We start from the raw sequence: 8,082 nt of genomic DNA on the forward strand, positions 1-8,082 counted from the left end.
CTGCGCTCCTACCCCTGAGGTCCGAGGGATCTTGGGTTCTGGCTTTTAAGGGGAGCCGTACCTTTTGAACCGGGTCCAGGTCCAGGAGGAGGGTTCCCAGGGTCTGTGCTGTTGATCGTTTTGAATTTCGGCGCCTTAGGAGCTTCTAGTTTGAGATCGGTCGGGAAGGGTTTTCCGGAGATCTGAACTTCAGCTTTCTCTAAGCCGCCATCTTAACCGGAAGTCCGGAACCCAATTTCTTTAACAACTTTGTATCTGTGAAATTAAATGGAAATGATAAGGAAAAAGGGAACATGGTTATCCCAGACATCCTCTGAACAAGCAGTTTTCTGCTGGGAAGAGATGCGATGAGTACATGTTGGAATTTGCCTTTTATATACCATGGGAGTACCTGTTTTGCTATTTTGCTCATTCAAATGTAAGATCCTTGAAAGCATGGATTCTTTTTTTTCTCTCTTGTGCTTAGCACATAGTAAGCCCTCAACGTTTATTGACTAACTAGGAATTAGTCCTGTCTGAAGCAATGGTCTCATTCCATTCTCCTTCCCTTGATAAAGTGAAAGTCATTGCTCCAGTGATGCCTAAACAAGGGGATTGAGAAGAAGTGGAAATATATGCCCTTTTGAGAAGGGGCCAGAGAGAAGGAATAGCTACTTCTCATCCAAACACCAATGCTAGACCTAGACAGAAGAAAAGAGAGAAGCTCTGATCCCTTCAACCACTGCTGAATACATATATGTTAATTGGGGCCCTCAGGCTCTGACTTGTCTATTTGTACCAGATTAAGGAAACTTCCAGGACAGATACTTTTATTTTTGTGCTATTATTTGGTGCTTGCTTCTTCTGAGGCATAGCCTTTTATTTTAAAAAGTATTCAAGATAATTAGATATGAAGTTTCACTTCTTTTATTTCTTAATACTGTGCTATGACAGAAAGACATCTTAATGAACATGGAGTCAGGATATATGTATTCAAATCTAGCAGAATATACCTATTTGCTATATGATCTTGGCAAGTCACTAATTTTCTTTGAACCTCATTTTCTTCAATAGAGAAATGGCAATGTGAAAAGAAATGTGGTTTTGGGGTTAGTAGAGACCTGGGTTTGAATCCCACTTCCGCCATTTGCTATTTGTGTTACCATGGGCAAATCACTTAATGTCGCCTATTAAATTATGATAATGATACCTGAAAGTACTATGTTGTGGATAAAATGAGCTAATGAATGCCAAGTAATTTGTTAACCTTAAAGTATTAGATCAATAAGTTATTATAACCTTCCAATTTTTCTCCATCTTCTCCCATTAAAACTTCAATAAAGAAATTAAGTATCATATTATACATTGACTTTGCTTGAAAGAATTTTATAATCTTTCACAGTATTCCTTTACTTCATCTGCCAGAGCATAAACAGTGATGATTATTTTGATAATCTTTCTATGTTCATTATGAACATGCGAGGTAGTTCATGAAATTATATTTGTGCCTATGTTCCAATGAAACCAACACACCTTTAGTTCTTTGAGAAGGAGCCATCCTTCCACTTAGCTTCATGTGTTTTATGTCTTCCATTTTCATTAATAGTGAGAATGCCACTATGAATATGATTCAGAATATAAGCACATTTTACAACACATTATCGAGTAGAATGAAGGAGATGATGAAGTAAGAATATCTTAACCTTATTTACAGACAGGACTGGAAATAGGACGTCAGGTTAAATAGAACAGACTAGCCAGCATTGCTCTATGACTTTATAGTCTCATTGTTCCTGACAGTGGAGACACATTTGTATTCCACCACCTCATTAACTAATTTTCCATATGAGCAAATGAAAATGAAACTAAAATAGGCAAGGTTGAAAAGAATAGCTGAGCCTCAGAATATATAGATGAAAGTAATCTTTATTGAAATTCATATTTAATATTAACAATGTTAAAACACCTAGGGATTTATTTTTAATTTTTTTTCAGTAAAGGAAGATAGCAAATGAATGGGGAAAATATCTATGAACCCAATTTCCTACCTAAATTAGTCTAACGCTTTTTTAAGAAGTCTCTGATTGAATCAAGGAATTCCTCTAATCAACCTGATAACATTTTAGTGAGTGGGGCATATTGGGGGTGAGGAGGGAAAATGATAGGATAAAAAGAATTCCTCATGATTGGATGGCTCTCTTCTTGGTATATTAAAGTAAACTGGTTGTTCCTAGATTCTACTTCAGCTTTGGTATTTTCAGCATCTTTTTCTCATAAATAGTGGAACCAAACTGGGGGGGGGGGGTATAGAGAATCTATACTCCTAGAGACTTTTAAATATGGAATACAGTAAATAGTTTGGTGCAATAGAGAACTGAATTGAAAATACAGACTTGGATTTTAATCCTAATTTACTTTTTTAATTTACTTTTTAGTTGTATATATGTGGGAAAGTTATTTTTAACTAAGACTTAGTTTCCTCACCATGAGATGGATATTACAATACTTAAAGGACATACCTCACAGTGATTATGAGAAAAGGGCTTAAAATCATTGAATTAGGAATCTATTTCAGATGATTTGACATTTATCTGCCAAGACTTAAGGCTAGTTCTGACAATATCTCATAGTCTTTGTCAAGTCTATTACTTTCTGATTGAGTCTCTGTAAGTTGGCATTCTACCAGAGTTTCTGGAACTGGGATCTCCTGAATCCTGACCCTAGTGCATTCTACTGGCAAATACATATAGCCATATTGGTTTACTTATGACAAGAAGTGGCAAAAGTTTGCCTCAGTCTGCAGCCTTTTTTGGATGAGCACATCATTACCAGAATCATAGAATTAATCCCAAATACTGATGCATGGTACACCCTGAACAGAGCTATTTCAGCTGTCATTTTGCCTTTTTAAATTATGAGAAGCAGCATGGTATAGTGACAATGACATTGATCATAAAGTCAGGAAAATCTGGGTTTAAATACTATTAGACATTTACTAAACATGTAAACTTGAACAAGTCCCTCTACCTAATTGGACCTCAGTTTTCTCATCTGTAAAATGAGGTTATCATATGTTAATTTAAAAGATTTTATACAAACAAAACCTTTAAAGCTAAATGTTTTTAGAAGTAGTTATATGGGGGCAGGGGGAGAATTCTTCATATTAAGTTAACCTGACAAAGGTGTCATTTCTAAGAAGTATGAGAAATAGCTTCAAATTTTTAAGGACAGGAGTCTTTCCCCAGATCATAGTCAAAGTATATGAGTTGTAAATTTTCAAAAGAAAAAATTTAAACTATCAACAAAACTGGAGAGCAAATAGTCTAACATACTATTAAAGAAATGCAAATTAAGCCAACCCTGATGTTCTATGTCATACCCATTATATTGACAGAAATGTCAAAAAAATAACAACTACTGAAGGGACAATGGGAAACAGATATTTAATGAATTATCATGGAGCTGTGAATTAGTCTATCCAGTCTGGAAAGCAATTTAAAACTATACCCCCAAATTTACTCAACTGAATATCCATTAACCCAGCAATAGTACTGAGATCTATAAGTCCAAAGAGATTCACAAAAGAGGAAAAGACCTCAAATTTAATATATATATTATCTCCTTTGAAGTGGCAGAAAATAGAATATAATGGGATACTCATCTTGAACAAATCATGACATATCAATGTGATAGAACACTATTATGTTTACTTTAAGAAGTGATAAAATGGATGATTTCAGTAAAACTAAGGAAGATTTTTATGATCTCGGACAGAGAAAAATGGACAGTAACAGAAGAATAAACCAAATAGTACCAACAACATTGAAAATAGAAACATCTTTGAAAGACATATGAACTCACATCAACACAACAACTAAACCTGAGGTCAGGAAACTATTACTGCTGTATGCTATATATCTCCTGAAAAATAGGAGATTGACAGGGAAAATTGAGATTTTTTTCCTTAACATAGTCAATGTAGGAATTTGTTTTGCTTAATTATGCATACTTGCTGTAAAAATTTATTTTTGTTCAATTTTTAATGGGTAGGGAAGGTGAGGAGAGAAAATAAGTGCTTTTGAAAAACATTAAAATTTTAATTTTAAAATATTTTGATGAGGAGTTATATTCAATGATATCTATAGTTTCTTCCAGATTTAAGTGTAAAACTGAGAAGAAAAATAGGTTATATTTTATAATAATAGTAAAAAATTTTTTGAATTAAAATATTTTCCAAAGTTGGAGTTAATCTGGGTTTTCTTCTTTTGTTTCCTATATAACAGCAATGGCAAAGTATTGACACAGTTGCAGAGGCAGCACTCAGGGAGCTGCTCCCTCCCCCTCTTCCCAGTGCCTAAAGAATTTTTTAATGCCCCACCCCTCTGACCAGCCCCCAAAGAGAGCACTTCCTCCCTCCATTCTTTGGGGTAATGCAGCAGGCTCACAAGCAGCTTGAAATTGTAGTCTGGGCATGTGAACTTGAAAACCTTCCCCAAGGCTGATATATAAGGATTGTGTCCACATAATCAAAAAGCCTTGGCTTCCCAGTCAATCTTCCCAAATAACGTTATGTTGAAATGAAAGTAAAAGTCATCATTTATTCTATTGGCTGCATGAATTAATGCTAAATATAAGAAGAAAAACAGATGATCTAAATTTCCACATTCATCACTTTTGTTCAGCCTTGTTAAATTTTCATTGCCATTCAGATAACAGAAACCATATAACCTATGAAATTCTGAGAATCAGTCTTTGAACTCAACTTCCATGAAAGGTCTTCTGTTCCCTTTTGGTAGTGTCTTGGCTTACCTAGGCTGCTTAGCTAATTGTGTTTAACTCACCCAAGGGAGAAAAAAAAAACAAACAAGCATCTGGTAGATATTAAACATGATGATAGACTACATAAGGATATACTATTAGAATATATTATAATTCCTAGATGGTAGGGACAGTCTTGGAGGATGGGGGAGGGGGTGGACATATAGCTATCCCCTATTGCCCAGCATGTAGTAGACACTTAATATTGATTGATGAATTGATTGATTCATTGATTGATTGATTCACATATGAGATTACTAGATGCTCACCTGTTTGTTTCAGTCCCATTAAAACTGACATTAATCTTATTCATAAGTAGGGGATAGAGTCAAAGAGGATTGCCTAAGACTCAAAGAAATTAAATTACTTCCTTATGGTCATACAGCTGGTAGGTGTCAGAGATAAAAAGTTAAAATCAAGGCTTTCTAACTCCAAGCACAATACTCTGTCCACTCCATCATACCATCACAGTGTAATAGGGCTAGTTTTTCTGCTTACTGTATAATTCCTTTCATAGATATCCTTAAAGTATAGTAAGATGCTTGCCCATTTAAAAAATAAACTAAATGATTATAATATTGACTCATCAACAATACTGCTTTCCCCCCCTAAACTCAAGTATTGCCTTGTTTGCTTCATAATTCAAGTGCCTCTTTTAGTCACTAAATTTTGCTACCTGGAATCAAGAGAAATAAAAATTAATTTCATATTCTTTTCCATTCCGTTTGTTAAGAGCAAATACTGTCATCAACTACATTTTCCCAAGGATAAATGAGGTAAGTAGGACAAGGGATTGAGTAGTCTGAAAGGTACTATTTTAATCATCTCCAGTCTCTTTCCAGGTCCTTTCTATGACCTCCTGGATAGGGGCAATAGGCCAGTTGTACCAACTGCTTTCAGTTAGGAAGGCTGAAGTCTCACTCCCTAACTTTACAATTACAGTTGTTATGATGCTCATTTCCTGCTTGCTTTGCTCTGCCCCTGTCATAAATTGCTCCCTTCAGAAGCTGACAGTGCTAATTCTCATCCCAGCAGCAAAGGTCAGCCTTCGTGGGAGCTGTTAGCACCTGTTGCCAAAGATGATGAGATTGTCAGCCAAAATGGCAAACATATCCAGGCAATGTTAGGTCAACAGACAAGGCCACAAGAAAAGAAACACATCACCCTACCTCTAAGTGTAAAAATGCAAAATACTGTTTTAGTAAAACTCTTCTATCTTTTGCTTATTTTGTAACATTACTAAAAACATTAAAGTAATATACCTTTTTTTTTTTAAAAAATGCAGAACTTGGATTTCACCACCTCCAATGGAGCCAGGGAATTTAATTTCTTCCACTTAAATTGTTTTAGGAAGATTCTGAAGATCATCTGGCAAGATAAAGTATCAGACACTTGAGGTCCTTTCTAGAGCTCAGTAGCCAAGCATTCAACCTCTACTGCAGAAAGAGCACCTCTGAGGAGCTGGTCACGTTATTCAAATGCAAAACACATGTTTGCCTACAAAACTCCCAGGGAGGTCACAAGAAGCAAAACAAGGACACTCTCAAAGTCTCTCTGAAGAATGTTGGTATCAGCACAGGACCATTCAGCAAAGAGCTCTGTGAGCAAAGCAGAATTGCAATAGTTTAAAAAAAAGTGAGATGCAGGGATTTAGAGGTGCTATTTGTGTCCAATTTGTGGGAGAGCCTCTGGAGCTCATATCAGTGTGATAAGCTACATTTGGACATACTGCATGGGGACCTCAACATAACAATGCCATTTTGGTGCTCTTCAGGTACAAAGGACAGCAACCAACCAACCAACCAGTTTATTCATCTACAAAATGAGAGGATTTGACCAGATGAGAGGAAACAATCTTTCCTTAATTTGAAGTTTTTGTAAAGTTAATCTACTCCACAACAAAAGTATTGTTACTTTGTATTGGGTTAGGATAGCATGTGTCTGGAAGAAGTAAACTTTTCCAGCTTACTCTATTTTCCAATATAGAGTCTCTGAAGAAATGAAAATGAGTGTCAGATGATATTTCGAATGCATAGTACTATCATTGATGCTGTGCTGACCTTTGGCACTATACAGATATTAATAAAGTACTGTACCCATATAACAAACCGGTAATTTTCCTTTTGATGATTGCCTTTACTCTGAATCTTCTCCCTAATAATTCCCTGATTCTAAGGTATTTCTGATAATTCTTGTCCATCAAAAGCTTCTGAATCTAAAAGATACCTTAGACTCAGTTAGAAAGATTGGAGATTAAACTGTAGTTCACTCTAGGCAAATCACTTATTCTGTGTTTGTGTGTGTATGTGTGTGTGTGTGTGTGTGTGTGTGAAAGAGACAGAACAAAGACAGAGACTGCATTTCTTTACCTATACAATAAGGCAATTGTATTTGGTGGCATTTAAGAACACTTCCAACTGCAAAGATCTATGATTTGTTAAGATAACATGATGGGAGCAACTAGGTGGCTCAATAGAGAGCCAATCCTAGACACAAGAAGTCCTGGGATCAAATCTAGCCTCAGACACTTCCTAGCTGTGTGATCCTGGACAAGTCACTTAACTCCCACTTCCTAGCCCTTACCTCTCTTTTGCCTTAGATCCAGTACATAGCATTAATTCTATGACAGAAGGGAAGAATTTTTCACAAATCACATAGTGAAGATTACCAACACATCAAGTGGAGCTCACTCCTATAGCAAGTTTATGAGGATATGGGCACATACATGCGTTACTAGATAGGCATGTGTGAGTGGGTTGCTATTTGCATCACTAGGAAGATTTCAAAACATCATTTTTTATCATTTGAAATCATAGATCCATTTGAATATATTTGAGGACCTCTACTGCTGTGCCCTCCAAATTTTTTTCTCCTTTATTTTACCTCCCTGCATAGTGAACACCTGATGCAGTGGGACTTATATTACAGGCCATAAAACAGCAGTGTTTTAAGATTCCATTTAAAATTTAAAAAACAAAACAAAACTTCCTCAGAATGGCAATGGGTCCAATTCCATACATGAATCTATATTTTACTGTCTTCTTAGTAGGTAGGAAAAAATAAAAGATCTTGAGAGAATGGAGTGTACTTTTGTCTTTGTATCCCCAGTGCTTAGTATAGTGCTTCATGAATGCTTGTTGGTTGATTGGCTGACTGATTTTGGGGGTGGAAGAGAAAAAGCAAGTGAGCCCCCAAATAATCTGGTAGATGTGATTTTGATGCTATAGATATTTCCTAATAAATATCCAAGCCCCTTTAAAAAGTACATTGACTCCCAAAAGTTAA

Source organism: Monodelphis domestica, chromosome 6 (genome assembly GCF_027887165.1).
Source record: "Monodelphis domestica isolate mMonDom1 chromosome 6, mMonDom1.pri, whole genome shotgun sequence".
In the NCBI taxonomy this organism is placed as follows: Eukaryota; Metazoa; Chordata; class Mammalia; order Didelphimorphia; family Didelphidae; genus Monodelphis; species Monodelphis domestica.